Raw genomic sequence first — 19748 nt, 5'->3', positions numbered from 1 at the left:
AGTCAGTTCTGGGTGTCAATAAGAGATAAGAGATGGGGCCAGCACTGTCGCTACTCCATCTGCCGACAGTAGCTAAAATGAGCTGTCTTGGTGGAACCTTAGAGGTTCCACTTGCAGGTGTCACCACAGGGTCCCCTGGTAGGGCTGGTTCAGCATGGTCTCAGCTCAGCATCACCAAGGCATCTATGGTTTTAAGAGGCACAAGTAACTTCAAGGGCAGTGGGTGACAGGGTCTTGGTGTGGGCAACAATGTCATTAACAGCAGACACCATCTGCAATGGCAGCTGTGAGCTTCTCTCAGACAGCTCTTTAGCCAGTGGAGGGTTCAAAAGAGAGTTAAGAAAAGGAGGATATGGCATCCCAGTGAGTACAGGAGACACTCCAGGAGGTGACTTTAAAGGACAGAGAGAGCTGGTCCTGGACCAGAAAGCCTGTGGGGGTTGGAGCCAGAGATAGATTTCTAAAATTCTCACTTTTACCTCAAGATTGGTGCAGCATGGGAAAACAAGGGTTTTACATGAAAAGTGTAGATTGCAATATAGATCTATTCGCCAAATTCTGCAGCTGAGGTAAAACCCTAGAAAAAGGGAACCCTAAGACCCAATGCCTGTATTTGTAGTGAGGATAAGCATAGGCCTAGACTCTAGGCCCAAACTAATAATGATATTCATTTATGCTAACATGCCATTATTATTTCAAAGTGTTTTCACATATTTTGATTTAAATGAGCAGGAGAACAAACCTATGAGATAGGTCAGGTAGGAATTCCCACTTCACAGAAGGAAAAACTGAGACTGAAGACATCATACTGACCGCATACTGGCCGCATACTGGAACACTGCAGTTGCAAGGCGGTGGTCTATATTCTGGCTTCTCCAGACTAGTTAGGAAAGTGCTGTCTTTATTCTGGCAACCTGGAACCCAGTATAGAAACCTGGGCACAAAGAAGGCATTTAATAAACCCTTGCCAATTTCACTGAACTCAAAGTGAAATGATGACATGTAGAATCCAGTACATAATTTTCTGGTTGAGACTTGACGATAAAAAAAAAAAACTGCAATAGTTGTTGGGGAGTGAAGCCCTATTAAGAAAAACTATCCAGAACCTAGAAATGAGACAATAAGAGTGCTACATGCCCTTTCAAACCACATTAGACACTACAGCATTGTCTAACACACCTGGTAAGTCATCCGATTCTAAGAGATGTGCTTTTAGCCTATTATTTACTATTGATTAGGGCCCAGACTCCATAAATTTATTTTTATTTATTTTTTTCCTGAAGAAGATTTGCCCTGAGCTAAAATCTGCTGGGAATCTTCCTCTTTTTGTATGTGAGCCGCCACGACAGCATGGCCACTGACAGACAAGTGATGTAGGTCTGTGCCGGAACTGAACCCAGGCCACCAGAGGTGAGCACGCTGAACTTAACCACTGGGGCTGGCCCCAGACTCCATAAATTTAATCTTAACTTGTGGATTTAGAGGAAAATGATTTTGTTTGCTAGAAAAGATAACCTGAAAGCTTACAATTTATTTATCTTGTAGAAAATTGACCAGAAGGTGTATTTTGATGTTCTTTTTTCCACTAGTTATATATTTACCAATCTTTCCTATCCTCCTTTGAACCAGCTCTAATATCTTGCTGATACTCTTATTAATGGACTAAATACATCTTTGACAGGTGCTCACTACAAATTTATATGATTCATGTTTTAAACTTTTTGAAATTTATAATTTGATAGTTCAAACCTATGTTACTAAAATTTCCCTTGGAATAAGTTAAATTTTGGATATTCAAAAATGCAACTACCTTAAAAAATCAGATTTGTTAATTACTGTTCTATTCTATGGTACATATGATTATAAAGTCCCAAGAAACAGTCTTTGAGGATTGTAATCACATCAGTAGTGCATCAATAACGTTGGATGTCATCATTTTTTCATAGTAAGTGTAATTTAAAAAACCTTCATTATGAAGAGTTTTGAGTATACACAAAAGTAGCCAGGATGGTAAAATGAATCTCTCTGAACTCATTATACAGATTTAATAATTATCAATCCATCGGCCAGTCTTGCCCTATCTATACTTCTGTTCATTACTAATTTGAAGCATTCCCGGACAGATCCTCTCACCTATAAATGTTTTCTTAAATTAGGACACAGAAGCAAAACACTGAGTTCTTAATTGCATCATTATTTTGGGCTAAATCTATTGAAGCTGCTTGTCAACGGATCAAATAATCACCATCACATACTGAGTGACTTTTCTTAGATGAAGCTGAATGTCTGTCCTTTTCTCAGTTGACACAATGTGAAAATATTCTCTCATGGTCGTTAAGAACATTGCCTAGCAAAGATTCACTAAAAATCGATCTGACCTTAAAACCATACATTACATACACATGTAATATGATCAAAGTGGTCACATTGATTTTAATTCTTTTGTTTGCGTTAAATTTTTAGACAATAAAGAATAAGGGTTATAGTGGGGGTGGGGGGGAACCAAAATAGGAAATGATCTGTAGTTCCTTATCTTGAGATAGACTGGAGTAGTATAAGGGGACTGCTCGTAGCACGAGAGTAGGGGAGGGGTGGAAGGGAACTGGTCCAGTAGTGTAGGAGCTGTAAAATGGTATAAGGGAGACATGGGGCCAGATTACGTGGGGTCAAGGCCTGGTTCTATCACTAGGCAGCTCTGTAACCTTCCACAACTTAACCTCTGTGTCCTCATCCACAAAATGGGAAATGATAGTACCCACCTTATAGGTTGTTTTGAGGATTAGGAAAGTAATGTTTCTAAGTCCCCTTAGTAGGACAAGGCCTGTCACATGGCAAGCACCAGGTAAATATTCTCATTTTTTCAGGCTCTCTTCCAATTCACATTCTTATAATTATAGTGTGCATATGATCTTTTAATCTGTATCTTTTCTATCTATAATCTGTCTTTATTTTCTAATTACTATCATATACACTTCCCTATGAGTCTAGTTAGTTCTCACAAAGATCATTTTGAGTTGTTTAATATTTCATAATATCATCAAATCAGTAGTACCATCAAATCAAGTGGCCTACTTTATTTACCTCTTTCTCTAATATAAGTATTTCGGTTATTGCCAATGTTTTGTTGTTCTAGAAGGCTGCAGCTTTGTGTAGGAGTGACAGAGACAAGTGAAGTTCCAGGAATGGGTAGGCGAAACCAAAAAGGAGGAAGGGGCGTTGATGCAGAAAGTGAGAAGTGCTTGCAAGCACCGCCCTGCTGGCCTCTGTAAAAACAGAAAAAGTAGGGTGCTCCAAAAATAGTAACAGAGGTTGAAAGGACTAAAAGGGACCTTAGAGGTCAAAGCCACTGAACTTGGAACCAGAATATCCTTGAGTGCTGGCAGCCCAGCCCTCCAGTGATGTGGCATTTATCCACTCTGCACCTTGGTGGCCTCACCATAACCTAGGGATCCCAACCTGCCCCACAGGATTATGGGAATCTGGAAAGCAGCCAAAACATGGAACGCATGGAAGGGGTTGTTCTGATTGCCTAACCTGCCATCCAGAAGGCGTTAATAAATTCCCTCAGGAAGAATTACACCATTCCTAGGAAAAGCGGGTAGACAGGAGAGAGACGGGGGTTTGTGAAACCCATGGAGCAATCTAGGATTGAAGCAGTGAGGCAAAGAGCTAGCTGCTCTGACCCAGAGAAGCCATGCTCAGTAGCTTTTCTAAGACTGGCCAGGACCTGGTGGCCCAAGTCTGTCTACAAAATTACCTTTGGCATTGGGGCTGGCCCCGTGGCTGAGTGTTTAAGTTCGCGCGCTCTGCTGCAGGTGGCCCAGTCTTTCCTTGGTTGGAATCCTGGGCGTGGACATGGCACTGCTCATCAAACCACACTGAGGCAGTGTCCCACATGCCACAACTAGAAGGACCCACAACGAAGAATATACAACTATGTACAGAGGGGCTTTGGGGAGCAAAAGGAATTAAAAAAAAAATTACCTCTGGCATAAATTCTAGGAATGGAAAATCCCTGCTCCAAAATCTTTTGGTTCTATCCTCTGCTCTATGCACTGGCCTTGCTCGTGTCCTTTATATGTTCTTGTATCAGGGGAGCAAGGTTGGACAACCCTAGGGTTCCACAGCTCAGACAGAAGGAGCCCTCACTGAGCACTATACTTTTTCAAGCAGTGAAGGGTTTTGTAAAAATTCATGCGTAGTTCACTTGAACGCCATAATCACTTTTCTCTTTCTATAGAAATTAACCCTGGTATCATCAAATCAAATTAACGTGTGGCTTCCCTTTTCCCCTGGCCTGTGATCACACACACATTCCCCTGTGCCTCAGTGAAAGCGTGGGAAGAAGGGACGTGGAGGAGGTCTCTCCATCCTCTCCATCTTTCTCAGTGGCAGAGGTTTGCGTCATTTCCTCTCTCCGCCTCCTCTTCTCTTTCCTTTGTATAATACTTACCGGATTCAAAAAATTTTTATATTGTAATAAATACATACAGACTACTTTTATTTTTTAATAAAGTATGTTCAGACTAACAGAAGAGTTGCAAAAATTATACAATGTTATAAACCTTTATGATTTCAATAAAATAACTGAAAAAAAATAGCACCAAAAAAATCCCATATAGGGGCCAGCCCCGTGGCCAAGTTTTGAAGTTCGCGTGCTCTGCTTTGGTGGCCCAGGGTTTCACCGGTTTGGATCCTGGGCGTGGACATGGCACTGCTCATCAAGCCATGCTGAGGTGGCGCCAGAAGGACCTACAACTAGAATATACATCTATGTACCGGGGGTCTTTGGGGAGAAGATGAAGAAGAAGAAGAAAAAAAAAAAAGAAGATTGGCAACAGATGTTAGCTCAGCTGCCAATCTTTAAAAAAAAAAAAAAAGTACTAAAAAAAAAAATCCCATGTATGTTTCACTTGGATTTCCTAAATGTTAACATTTCACCACTTTTGCTTTATCGTTTTCTCTCTCTCCCTCCCTCTCCCCAACCCCCTTGACACACACAAACACACAGATTTTTCTCCTGCATCATTTGAGAGTAGGTTACACACTTATACCCCTTAACCCCTACCCCTTAAGACCTCAGTGTGTATTTTGTAATAAGAATATTCTCTTAGATGGCCACAGTACAGTACCAAATTCAGGAAAGTTTACCTTGATACTATACTTTTATCCAAACTATAGCCCATATATATTTTTTCAAGCGTTTTTATGGCATATTTTTATATGTAGCACATATTTCTATCCAGTATTTTTCCTGACCAGTGCAGGAGCATGTATTGCATTTACTTGTCAGATCTCTTCAGCCTGCTTTGATCTGAAACACTCGCTCAGCCTTTCAAGACATTGACAGTTTTTTAAGGACACAGGCTATTTACGTTATAGAATGTTTCTCAATTTGGCATTGCCTGATGTTTCCTCATCATTAGATTCAAGTCTGGCTGGAACCCTATATGAGAGTGTGTCCTCAGGGTGTGGCATCTGGAGGCACAAAATGTCTGTCTGCCCCGAACTGGTGATGATAATGAACCAGGTTGAGGTGTTGTCTGGTTTCTCCACGGTGTTGTTAATATGTTACCTCTTGCAATTAATAATCTGTGGGAGCACTTTAAGATCACGCAGATAACTTGCTCCTCTTCAAACTTTCCACTCTGTATTTAGAATGCATTGATGATCCATGCATGAAGCAATCTTTACTATTATGGTGGCAAAATGATGATTTTCCAACTCTACCACGCCCTTCACATTTATCAGCTGGTCTTCTACCGTAAGGGAGAGGGTGCTCTTACCTGGCAATCCATCCATCCACCCAGCATCTATTGATCTATATATCTGTCATATCATCCATCTATTTTATCAGTATGAACCCATGGATTCCTATTTTAATTATCGTTATAATCTATTACTGTTCTAATAGATTTTAATGCTCAGTTGTTTCAGATAAGTCCCTTCAAGCTGGTTCCTGTGTCCTTTTAACATGCTCCATCATTTTTTTTTGAGCACTTTCTTACTTTCTGGCACAGCAAGATATTCCAGTCTCATCTTGTACCTCCTTAACCCAGCCCTCGAATCATCTACTTCTCCAAGGGGCCCTGATTCCTTTTAGAGGAGAATGACATTTAGAAGCCAAGATCTGGGGACTACGTGTGCTCATAGTTCTTGGAGTGTCATTGTTTCTAGGCTCTGTCAGTGGATTTATATTTTATATATAAAATATTTGATTCGTGGTTTCTCAAATTTTCTATATACAGATCTTCCTTGACTTACGATGGGGTTATGTCCCGATAAACCCATGGTTAGTTGAAAATATCATAAGCTGAAAATTCCTTTAATATACCTAATCTACCAAACATCATAGGTTAGCCCAGCCTAACTTAAATGTGCTCAGAATACTTACATTAGCCTACAGTTGGGCAAAATCATCTAAAACAAAACCTATTTTATAATGTTGAATATCTCATGTAATTTATTGAATACTGTACTGAAAGTGAAAAACAGAAGGGTTATGGGTACAGATGGTTGTAAGTGTATCAGTTCTTACCCTCATGATCGTGTGGCTGACTGGGAGCTGCGCTTGCTGCCACTGCCCAGCATCATGAGGGGATATCCTATGGCACATGGCTAGCCTGAGAAAAACCTTCAAAATCTGAAGTATGGTTTCTACTGAATGAGTATCGCTTTTGCATCATCAAAAAGTGGAAAAATTGTAAGTCGAACCATTGTAAGTTGGGGACCCTCATTATATTTATTTATACATAATATATAATTTATATACTATAAGATATATATAACTTATAATTTATATATTATATATAAAATGTATAATTTACATATATGTGTACACACACAGTCAGCCCTCCACGTACTGGTTACAATTCATGGTTGCTTGTGTCTGGGGATGTGGACCCTGAGGATATGGAGGGCCCACCCAAGGGACCAGAGCATCCACAGATTTTGGTATCTGCTGGGGGTCCTGAAACCAATCCCCTGTGGATACCGAGGGACCACTGTATACAATTTTAGAGGCCGTGAGTTCACTTTGATACCTTCAATTCCAATTTTACCCCACAGGGTTCTTCTTTGCCTTTTCTCATTTCACATTTCTATTTCCCTTATTCAACAGAGAGAACCCTGGCTCCCGACAAAAGCAACATATTTTTCATATTGCTCATTTGCTCAAACCTACAGTTTGCGTAAGGAAGTTTTAGATTTGCATGCTCAACCACTGTGAAGAGCAAACTTCCTAAACACAATTCAAGATTTATTTGCAGTTCTTTTGTCTTTAGCCTAAAGGTACGTTGTCAACGTACTGCATTCAAGTCACTGGAATTAGTCCTCCCCATCACCGCTTTCAGTGTGGCTCTGTTATTTGTTTGAAATACAATGGGGTTTATTTTTTTTCTGTTTGTGTTTAGTTTTATCCCCCTGCCTGGCTATTTAATTTTATTTTTTGAACATATGGAACGTTATCATGGTTCTAACAGTCAAAACTGTCTAGAAAGATATACTCAGAGACGTTTCCTTTCCTCCAAAATCACTTCCATCTTTTTCCTCCTCCCAATTCCTTTGTAGGTTAACCAATTTCATTATTTTCTGGCTTGTCTTTTCCATATTTCTTTGCAAAAAAAAAAAAAAAAAAGCACATACGTAATTTTAATTTCCCTTTCTTTCTTACAAAGAAAAGATAATATGCCATATATACTCTTTCGTACTTTGCTTTTTTCACTTGACTATATATCCTGAAAATCACTCCATAACAGTTTTGGGAGATCGTCCTCATTTCTCTGTACAGCTGCAGAGGACCGCATCTTATTGATGGCTCACTCTACAAACAGCTCCTATGTCTGGCCATTTATTTAGTTTTAAGTGTTTTGCAATTATAAATAATACTGCACTGAATACCCTTGTACATTTGTATTTTTGAACTACTGAGTGTGTAACTTCAGGGCAAATTCCTAGTAGTGGAATTGTTGGATCAAAGGATATATGTCTGTGTAGTCGTGTTAGATATCACCAAGTTCCCCTCCACAGGGGTTACACCATTTTGCATTCCCACCAGAAATGTTAGAGAGGGCCCGTATCCCCATAGACTCACCAACATAGATATTTCCAAGGTTTGGAACTGTTAATCAGCATTTTTCTTACGCGTGAAGCTTAATATCTTTTCACATATTTAAGAGGCATTTTAATATCTTTTTGGGACTTTCTATTCATGTCTTTTGTGTATTTTTCCATGGGATTTTTGGCCCTTTTTCCTTCTATTTAAAAGCAATCTTACGGATATTAGTCCTTTAATTGTGATATATGTTCCAAACATCTTTTTCAATTTGTCATTTATCTTTTTACTTTGCTTTTGATCTTATTTTTCTATGCAAAGCTTCTTATATTCATCTAAACGTATCAGTCTTGTCTTTTATTGCATCTGGATTTTGAGTCATCGTTAGAAAGCCTTTCCCCATACCCAGATTCTACAAGAATTCATCCATGTTATCGTCTACCATTTGTACAGTTTCATTTCTTTAAAATTACATCTCATATTTTAAAAATATTTTTATCAAAGTATAATTTATGTATAGTAAAATGCTTAGTTCCTAAGTGTATCATTCTATCAGCTTTGACGACTGCATATTAAGACACAGAACACTTCCATCACCCTCTCTCTTTTCAAAGGTGTCAGACCTGCTTTGTGGTCTGAAGGCTCGCCCTGCCTACTTCTGCCTTGTCCCCCTTTCTTGCTCACAGGCATTTCCCCCAATAAAGCTCTTGTAGGTCTAATCTTGTCTTGTTTCTGTTTCTTGGAGGCCTCGAACTGACAAAGGTGGAAACAGAAGTGACCAGTGACCCATGGGGGGACTTTGTGCTTCCATTCCCATAACTCTGGGTTCTGCAGGGCTGTAGGTCCTGGTTCCCAATGGGGATATATTCTGGCCAGGGGACAGTGCCTATAATTTATATGTGTCACCAGGACACTTTGAGCTACTTGCATCCAAGGACAGCAGGTGAGATAGAGGAATCTTCATCTCAGCAGGGGTGTTGACTGTAGCATCAGGAGTCAGGGCTGCTTTCACACAATGGCGGCAGGGAGGAACATGTGTGGGACCTCTCGTGCTCCCTTGCCTCCTTGTAACTAGAACCAACATGTGCAGCAATCAGAAGGGTCTGATTACCAAGGGCACAGACCCTTGAAAGTGAAGGTTTGGGTTATACCACCAGAAGCCACCAAGGCTTCTGATGTGATAGATGAGGTTGAAGGGAATTTAGAACATACTGTGGGTAAGGGACAGGGTATCGGTCCAGACACCAGACAGAGCTATAATTCATCCCACCCATCTTTCTCTTCTAAGTTTCCTCTCAGTAACCTTGGAGAACTGTTCCCTGAACAACTTTAAGAAGTGGCTGTGTGTTGGCCCTGGAGCACCCCACCCATATCACCTTTAAGGAGAAGCTGTGGGGGACATGGTTGACTGGCAGCCCCAGACGCTGCCCTGTGAACGTTGCGACTACACTTGCCTGTGACTTCTCCCGGTGGTGCACCCATTCCAGCCTGTGCAGGACTTCTCAAACAGGCGACTTCGGCTTGGGGATTCCCCACCGCCCAGGCCAGCAGTTTCTCAGAACTGCACTGTGGGCTGACGATTCCTACATAATCCTCCTCTCCCTTTCCCTGTTGGCAAGTGTGGGACCTAGATTGCTGTCTGAAAGCACCCCTGCCTACTTCTGCGCGCTCTCCCTTTGTTCTTCACGGGCACTTTCCCAATAATTGTCTGGCACGTTCCGTCCCACTGTAGTGCCTGCAGCTCAGAGGACCTGAACTGACCCTTTGCATTGCTGAAACTGAGCAACTGATTCTCTTCTGTATTTGAAGTTGCCCCTCCCCTAGGGCCTGGCGGCAATGTCAGGTTTCACCCTTTCTTCCCTAAGCATCATTGTCTCGCTCTCCAACTTCCATGAGGATAATTATCCCCCTTCCCCAGGCCCTTCAGTGATTCAAACAGACTCCTGATTGATCCTGAGCACTTCTCCTCCAGACAAGCCCAGATGGATCAGCACCTCAGAGTGGACGCAGTGTGGGCTCCCCTGAGACCCCAGATGAAGAAGCCATGTTGCACCAGTCACAGGAGCCTTATCTCAGAGGACTCAGTTACTGAGAGGAAGAATTCAAAAAATAAGCTCAGGGAAGCTGCTATTTCCTAGAAATTAGAGTTCCTAAATTATTCTTTCAGGAAGCAGTGCAATTATGCAGACTTAGGGGTCTACCCTAGGTGGTGTACTCTGACTTACAAACAGCTTACATTCTTGAACAGCCACACAATGTTATACATATACAGATGTATACTTCTACATATAGATACACACATATATACACACAAATATAAATGTAATTGTGATATATGTAATTCATATATGTGTGATTTACAGTTGCATATAAAATACATACCCCGTATATAGTGTGGAAAGACATCTTTATAGAATTTTCACAAACGTTCCTTTTCTCTTTTTTCTCTTCATATCCTAAGAGAAAAGTAACAAAAACCTTAAATTAAAAGTGCAATAATATGGTCTAACTACTCAAAGGGTAACTGAAGAATAAAATGGTCTTCCTTCACTGCTCCCCCCAAACACACCCTCAGAAAATATAGAGACGATATTGGACTAAAAATATAATCACATTCTTGTGGTAAAAATCTGAAAGCTTTGACTTTCAAATTTGCAAGAGATAGGACATTATCCTAACGGAATTATGCCCCTTTTGGAAAGCAGGGACCAAAGAAAAAGAACTAAAGCCGCTTTGCTATTAATGTGAGCTGTTGGCTACATCGTGAGGGGAGGTACCTTGCAAGGTGTGAGACAATTGGCAGACAGATTCTTGTCCTCCTTTGGAATTTATGCTGCCTCGTCTCAGAACTATTATTTCTCTGTGTTGCTCCCTGCTGGACTGTTGGGAGAAGAGAGTGGAGTGCCTGAAAATTACAACTGTGGGGTCTGCCCTGAAAGATTGGGGGTAATAGCAAGTACATTGACTATCCTGTGAGCAGTGAACCTCAGCACGCCCCACCTCATACACTTGGAGGTGCGGCTCCAGATTCAGACTCTGGAAAATGTCCAGCAAGTAGAGGGCAGGGGATACTGGAGTAAGATGAATTCCTACGGGTAGAGGGCCTGAGTATTTTGGACAGAAGGCAGTGGGGATATGAGTTGAGCGAGAGATCCCCATTAGGAGTTGGCGAGAGCTTTGGGAAGGGTTAAATTTCCTGGGAGAATTCCCTTGAGTTTCTTCCAAATCCTTCAGTAAAGTCTGATATACGTGGACAACGTTGAGGGTTGGTCTCTTGGAGGACGACGGGATGCACTTTCCTCCTTGTGCCTGAGGAGAGGCGCCATCTTCCCACAGGAAGTGGAGCACCAGGCAGTGGCGAATAGGCGAGGAGGGCCAGGCCACAGCTGAGCCGGGAGCCGTGCTGAAGCACTTTTCAGAGGCGGACTGCTCGTGAGAGATACCAGATGGAAACTCTGACTTCCTGATGTTTACCAGAGAAAAAGAGAACCCAGTCTGGAGGCCAGCAGCAGTGGTCTCTCCAGGGTGAGCAATGGCCACACGAGCCGCAAGAGCCTGTGTAAGCAAAAGAAGGGAGCCGCTGGGGGCTGGCCCCGGGGCCGAGTGGTTAAGTTCGAGCGCTCCGCTGCAGGCAGCCCAGAGTTTCGCTGGTTCGAATCCTGGGCGTGGACATGGCGCTGCTCATCAAACCACGCTGAGGCAGCGTCCCACACGCCACAACTAGAAGGACCCACAATGAAGAATATAGAACTATGTGCTGGGGGGATTTGGGGAGAAAAAGGAAAAAAATAAAATCTTAAAAAAAACAAAGGAAGAGAGCCACTGACTACCGCACTCTGCACAATTTTGTGACAAAAAGTAGGTCTGCCCGTGCCATGTTTTGCTGGGGGACAAGACTGCAGACTCAGAGTGTTACAATATTCTGAGATTATTTATAAGAACTGCATTGCAGGAAAGATGGAGAGGAGTGATTAGATAGTTGAGCAACCAACCACTACAGATCAGTTTCTCACCACATCAAAATTACAGAACTTATGGGGCTGCCCCGGTGGCAAAGCAGTTAACTTCGCTCGTTCTGCTTCACCAGCCTGGGGATTCACTGGTTTGGATCCTGGGGCCAGACCTACGCGCTGCTTGGCAAGCCATGCTGTGATAGGCATCCCACATATAAAGTGGAAGGAGACGGGCATGGATGTTAGCTCAGGGCCAGCCTTCCTCAAAAAAAAAAAAAGAAGAAGAAGAATGGAAAAGAAAATCACAGAACTTATTTGGTGGATGATTATGACCCAAGAGCCTATCTGAGTGTTGCCTTGTATCATCAGAGGAGGAAGACATATGACACTGAGGTGAGGCAAGTAGAATTTGTGATACCCATAAGGAGGGAAAGGGTGGCCCTGTAATTCTAAGTTAGCAAACTTCAAAAGGACTCTCCGAAAAAGAAGTCAACGTGCATTTGAAAAAGATTCCAGTGTTAGCCAAATAAATCGTTAAGAATCTATTACGTTTCTAAAAGTTGATCTTGCTTTTTCTAGCCACTCTCTACTCTTAATTGTGCTAATTATTATGTTATTTCAGAGGGACTGATTTCTTCCTCTCAAGAGGCAACCTCCTTCTCTGGTTCCTAGACAAGTATGGGGAGCAGGGGTACTATGAGAAACTGTCATTATTAATTTGGGGATCTTTATGAAAACATAATAGGATGTATATTATATTTATCTGGTATTAAGCATCAGATTAAAGGCAGAAACGTTGCCTTCTTCACATAGCCTGAAGCTGTCAGTAACTATTTGTGGTGCTGAACTGGGAAATGGATCAAAATTTTAGGAAAAAGAAGCTGAGGTGTAAGATTTTGTTCAGGCAATGTTAATAAGTTTTCATTTTTTCATTTGACCAATAAGAATTAAATGCACACTGGATGCAAGGGGCTGGGCCAGGTCTTACAGGAATATTTAAACAGTTGGTGGTCAACAGTTCTTTCACACAAGACAGATTGACCATTGCCCTTTAAAAATCATTTCATTAATTCGAAGATCATGTTTGTTCCTAGGTTGAGATCTCTAACCATATGCAGCATGTGTTGATCCCTGTTGGCCTGGCTGCAGTCCTGATGTAGTTGTCACTGTTTACATATGCAGGGGAACATGGCCGTCACTGTGCAAGTTGTCCCTTCCACTGAGTTAGCTGCATTATTGGAATGATATGTGTTGAGTTCAATGAATTTATCATTTTAACCATTTTTAAGTGTACGTTTCAGTGGCATTAGCAGTGTTATTTTAAATGGTTATAAAATTAGAATTTGCATTGTTGTGTAACCATCACCACCATCCATCTCCAGAACTCTTCCATCATCCCAAACTGAAACTCTGTATCCATTAAACAATAAACTCCCATTCTGCCCTCTCTCCACTCCCGGTAACCACTGTTCTACTTTCCGTCTCTGTGAATTTGACTATTCTAGGTACTTCATATAAGTGGAATCATACAGTGTTTGTCCTTTTGAGACTGAATTCACTTCACATAATGTCTTCAAGTTTCACCCATGTTGCAGCATGTCAGAATTTCCTTCATTGTAAGGCTGAATAATGTTCCATTGTATGTATACACCACATTTTGTTTTATCCATTCATCCATCAATGATTTACACCACTTTTTAAAAAACAGCTTGATTGAGGTATAATTGACATATAGTAGACTGCACATATTTCAAGTATTCTCTCTATGTATATGTATACATATATGTATATATACGTGTGTGTATATATATATATATAAAACCATCATCACAATAAAAAAATCACTTTATGATACGGCATTAAAATGAAAAGTACAAAAGGGCATAGATTATAAGGGAGCAAATGTTCACTTTTGGAGGAATGACCCAAATCCTACATTTTCTTGAAAGCCAGCAGCCAAGTATTTTATGAGTGATAAGAAGGAAGTTAGCTATGAGGGTGTAAAAACCTGTACTTTATTATTGATACTTTCCCAGGCTAAGCAGTACAACTGAAGGCAGGAAGAACTGTCAAATTCCTCAGAACAAATTTCAAAGACATGACACGTCTGTGTGATGGATTCATGCATCGTGCTCAACTACCATTATGGGGTTAATCATTAATTTGTTAGAAACTTTCTACTGAGTTTGAACAGAAGATGCTCACTTTCCAGAGACAGGTGATTCAGTTGAGCCAAAAATGGAACTACGAACATAGGCAAATATGAAATGCTGGCTAAATCCCAGAGTTTCTCAACATCCTCAAAATTATACTGTCGATGCTATAAGTTCAAGAGAGAAGATCGTGGACACAGGTTACGGGTCATTTGTGTCTAAATAATCTGAAGGAGCTCTTTCAGTGAGCCTCAGGTAAACATTCTAAATGATCACAAAGCTCTGTGTCCAGATTTAGTTGGCAGCATCTGTTCTTCCTTAGTGGCTTGGAATATAATGATGCATCTTATGATCAACAGCATCTTAGATTAGAAGTAATGTGATGATTAGGAAAAGACATGAAAAGTAGTTTCAAGGTTCTAAGTGAGATGTTTCTGGTTGTCATCTCCTTGAGATGCATTTGTCTCCTTGACCCGTGGTCTTATGAGAAGCATGGCCAGAGCCAACACAGGATGGAATCCCATCTGGTCTGAACATCCATCTGGTTGACCAGACCGAGAGAGTCCTGTTTATATATTATGACTAGTTCAAGCTGATATATTTCAAATGCATTTCAACTATTTACTTCAGACTTAAGTTTCCCTTTGTCTTAATCTGTTCTCTTCTGTGGGACTTTCTTGCCTGCCTTGTATAGGTAGAGGAAAACAATGGTTCACCAGAATGAATAAGACACTTGTGGCTGAGACTTCCTTGTTTACTTTGCTTAGGCACAAATCTTCATTGTCTGAGAACTTTGGAACATTTTATGTTTTTTTTCCTGAAATGAGAGATGAAAAGTTAAATGCCCAGCCCTTCATACCTTTCAACTGCTGTGTAAGAGTTCAAGCTCACTCGCCCACCAATGAGTATTTACTGCCTCCCTGCTCATTTCTGGACTTATGCACAGCACTTAAGAAAGAGAAGGTAGATACGTAGGTTCATTTAACCCTCTCCACTCCGGGCATCTGGGCTGTAGAGAGTTTTTAGTGGCAGTTGCCTGTGGAAAGGTTACCTTGGTAAGATCGATTCACTGGAGAAAAAGAAGTAAAAGCAATAATTGGACTGAATTGAACAGATATTAGTTGAATTTGCTCATCAATACAACCAGATGATTTGTCTTGCAGCTGCATGAGGATATTCCATAATTAAAATATTTTATTCCCATTTTCTTCCATTCCATTCCAAAAACTGGTTGGGCACAAATGCTAGTCACTATCCTAGGTCCTGGGGATACATAATGAGTAAGATACAGTCTCTATCTGCAAGAAAGTGGCAGGCCAAAGGAGGGAGGTGGTGGGGTGCAAGCACAGAGATTAAATGACCATCTATACCACATTGTGACAAGTGCTAAAGGAGATTCAAGTTGTGAACTGGACAATCCTGGTATATAAGGTTTCTGCTTATAAAACAGAATGAGAAAAACTAATAGGCACAAATATCAGGTCTCAGTCTAGATATGATCTCTTTCAGGAGCACCCCCCGCCCATATTTGCTTCCAAAAGCCCCTTATCACAGCATTTAACACACAGTCCAATACCTGGGTTCTCCAGGAGCCTGTTAAATTCTTTGAGGTAAGGGCCCACATTTGGTCCACCAACAATATCCTTGTGTCCAGCACAGGTTGAATGAATGATAAATGTCCTTTGTGAGGATGGCATAAAAAGAATATAGCACTTCTCTTGAGGAATCTTTGTTCCAAAGAACTTAAGGCTTCAAATTTATGTTTTTAAACCTATACCTTTAAATGTTTGAAAGTAACAAAATTCATTTTTTAAGTGAAAAAGCAACAAAAAATCTATTAAAAACGTGTCACAGAAGACATGCTGTAGATTATTGGAAATTGTCTTCTCAAGCTAGGAAAGTTTCTTTTGGGGCTGCCAAATACTTATTTAGCATGACAGATATATTGGTTGATGCCTTTTGACACCTGTCGAAGAGGAGGTTGTCAAAAATGAGGATGCAGGAACGCACGGGTGTGGGAGAGCCTGCCGTCTGTCCTGGGAGCTGTGAAGGGTGCTGTCAGCGGGTGATATCTTTGAGCCAGGTAGGCTGGGAGTTAAGTGTGAAGGAGCCTGATTGCTGAGCGAGGGTGTCTGGACTTTATTCTCTGAGCCCATGCAAAGGGAAGCTCTTGGGGATGTGTTTTCGGCAGGGGAGTTAACGTGGGCAGAGCTGTGCTTCAGGGCCATAATCTAAAACCAGAGAGTAACCTGGGGCCGGGGAATAAGTTAAGCAGCTGTGGCTGCAGAACCTTACCTGAGCAGAGAAAGGAGGGTGGAGAGGATGGAGAGCGAATCGAGGAGGAACCCGTGGGCCTTGGCAATCAGCTGAGAGACAGTTTTGCTCTGTATCTACTCAGTGCCTGGCAATAATTGCTCCAGAAACATTTTACAGAATGAGGGAATTTGCATAGATGGGAAGGAAAGAAGAACCTGAGACGTCATTGCACAGTCTGGCCTGGCTGCCGCGGTGGATGGTGGATTGGCAGCGATTTGGGAACTACAGGGCCGGAGCAGGAATAAGAGGCAAGATGCATTCAGATGGGTCAGCTGAGGTGGTCGTCGGCACCTGTCTTCTTCCCGTTCTGTCCTTCTTGTGTCCTATACCTATGCCTTTCTGCCAGATTCCCCCCAATTATATCAGAACATCTTTTTGGTTTTTGCTTTCTTTTTTGTTGAATATTCTTTTTTTTTTAAACAATTTACAAGCACTTTCATGCTCCCTGGAAAAATCCCATAGTCTTTGAACAGCAACTGCAGTAAGATCTTAATGAGACAAATGCTCAGTAAGTGGGGAGGGGTATTCTCTGTAATCGAGTTTTTCTGATGTCCTTCAGGTCAAGTAGAAAATCTTTTTAAAAATGCTCAGATGAAATATTTGTAAAGAAGAGAAGCCTACTTTCCTTTGAAGGCAGGTGGTTGACAGTTACCATTAAGAAAAATTATTTAAAACTTGGAAATAAGAAAATAAAGGTGGGCAGTATATCCTTGCAATGATGACGTTGTCATATAAGGGCATTCTCTAACAAGCCCACCCAAGGGGTAATTATCTAGCCTTCACCCTATTGACATTGTGGGCAGGATCCTTCTTTGTGGTGGGGCTGTCCTGTGCACTGTAGGATGTTCACCAGCATTTTGGCAGATAATGCCAAATGTCCCCTGGGAGGCAAAATGAGCCCTGATTGAGAACCACTGATTCAGAAGAATGAGAATTATTTAACTTTGCTATTTGCTATTAATTAAAGTCTCAGACTCAGTAAAGTTACTTACGAATTTGCAGATCTCATTTTATAGAGATACAGATAATTTCTGCATAGTAGAAGAGATATCCCAAATGTTATGATTTTGTATCATCTTGTATGGCATTAACACAGTTTTGTATCTAACCTAGGCCCTTCATTCTGACATTTAAAAAAAAAATACTGTTTTCTTTCTTTCTTTTTTTTTGCAGGGAGAGATTCGCCCTGAGCTAACAGCTGTTGCCAATCTTCCTCTTTTTTCCTCCCCCAAACCCCAGTACACAGTTGTCCATTCTAGCTGTAAGTCACTCTATTTTTTCTACGTGAGCCGCTGCCACAGCATGGCTACTGACAGACGACTGGTGTGGTTCTGTGACCAGGAAGTGAACCTGACCCTCTGAAGCGGTGAACGCTGAACTTTAACCACTGGGCCATCAGGGCTGGCTCCTAACATTTTTTTTTATAGATGTCTACAGTTATCCAGTTTCTCAAGATGTCCTTTGAACCAGCTTTATCATCTTTTTGCTTCTCTCATTACTTAGTGAGTTAAGTAAGTTTTTGATGTATGTTCAACATATCTTTGTGGAGATAAAGATACTTTTGTGAAAATTATAATTTAGCACGATTGACTTTTCCTTTCCGGGCTGGCATGACCTGGGTCACCATTGTGAACTTTGGGTCAGAAGCCTCCTAGCTCTCAGAGTTGATTTGTAAGCCTTCTCAAATCTGTCTCTGGGGTGCTTTTAAATTCTTCCTGTCTCTTGCAGCCCTCTCCTCTTCTTATCCCCATTGTCACTGACCTGGTTGGGTCCTCATCATTTCCACTCGGACCACTGCAATATCTTCCCAGGTGGCCTCCTCACTTCCGGTCTACTGTTCCTTCTTTCCATCCCTGGTGAGCTCTGCTGCCCAATGAGGATTCTTGAACCATGGCTCTGACGTGTTGCTCCCAGGGCAAAGATGCCAGGCAATAGGATCATAGGATTTCTGAATTGCAAGAGCTGGTCTTTGAGATTCAGGATTAGGGCTTAGGGTTAGGGTTTCTACACAGTGAGGAAACTGAGGCCCAGAGAAGCCAGGTAGCTGATTAAAGTCACACAGTGAGGGAGGGGCATATCTTTAAAGAGGTTGGTAATCTGTTTGACTGTGCCCTGGACAGTCCCTGGAAATTGACTTTTTGCATAAATCCCAGACATTATCCTAATCCCCCTTCCTTTCCATTGAGAAGTACAGGACAGAAATGTTTCCATTAATGGGCATAGAGAAGGCGTGCCAATTCCAGCTTTTCTGGCCTCAGTCAACACCTCCCAGAGCAGTCGTGATGTGCTTTCCTTTGGCATTAGTCTCTTGCCTCACAAGATGGTCTGGCTTTCTCATTCTGCCACTCATTTGATTGTGTGGCTGGTTTTCCCTGATACTCCCATAACTAATTCTGTTTGCTTTTCACTGTGTATTTCTGCTTTCTTTCCGGTTCTCTGGCCTCCCAGTGGCACTTCCGTCTTGCTTCGTGAACAACACCTTCTAACCTCTCCTCTTTTTTTTGGTCCTCAGAGAGCCAACAAGTGAATTAGTCCCTTAATTAAAAATTTTTTGCCCACACATGTAATTGGATCAGCTTGGTGTTGTACACCATTTATCTTTGCCCAATTGCGCAGACCACGATATGCATCATATCTGCTTGCTTGTGAATGGGAACTTGATTAGAGCTCAAAAGTACCTTATTTAAATAGCCACCAAAGTATGTGGACTCTGCCACTCAGAATGTGGCCAAGATTAGATACCTCCTAATAGAAGTAATAAATTCCATGTGTAATGCCAATTAACATTTGGCTGGTTTGCCTTTTCTTTTATAAATTAGATTCCTATTTCCCCAAAATTCACCAGTATGGTGCAGTTTTTCAAAATCTGGCTGGTGTTTATGTATCCCAAATCAAATGTATTTTTGAAGTTCATGACACCTCCTCTCCCAGGCTGCTCTGTCCCTTTAGGTCCCTAGCCTCCTCCTCCCCCAGCTCACTGGTATTTACCATTTTCCTGAAGTGTCAAGTCAGAAGGTTAAAAGGTTTATTTCAAGGCATAGCTGTTTGGTTCTAGCATAATCATTGCCTTCCCTACTTCATTCCATTTATCAAAATATATTCCAGACAGATCCAAATTTTAAACATAAAAAACCCCATAAAAATTATTAAAAGAAAGTGTGAGTGAATATTTGATGACCCTGGAGCAGAAATGAGCTTTCTCAGCATTATATGGATCTCAGAAGCCAAAATGAAGATATAGATAAATTTGACGACATAAAATAATTGCCAGCA

General features: G+C 41.4%; 1 protein-coding gene across 3 annotated transcripts in view; it reads left to right on the top strand.

The window, feature by feature from the left end:
• Window positions 1-19748, top strand: part of GCNT3 (glucosaminyl (N-acetyl) transferase 3, mucin type) — a 65955-nt gene that overhangs the window by 33673 nt on the left and 12534 nt on the right. The window contains exon 2 of one of the 3 annotated variants that reach the window (XM_070500646.1): window positions 1284-1410. The exons of the other annotated variants lie outside the window; for them this stretch is intronic. The gene's annotated coding sequence lies outside the window, so the exon portion shown is untranslated. The remainder of the gene's footprint in view (window positions 1-1283; window positions 1411-19748) is intronic. 3 annotated transcript variants of the gene reach the window in all.

Source organism: Equus asinus, chromosome 2, assembly GCF_041296235.1.
Source record: "Equus asinus isolate D_3611 breed Donkey chromosome 2, EquAss-T2T_v2, whole genome shotgun sequence".
NCBI lineage: Eukaryota > Metazoa > Chordata > Mammalia > Perissodactyla > Equidae > Equus > Equus asinus.
The sequence above is the reverse complement of the archived record's forward strand: the minus strand, read 5'-3'. Positions and strand labels throughout refer to the sequence as shown.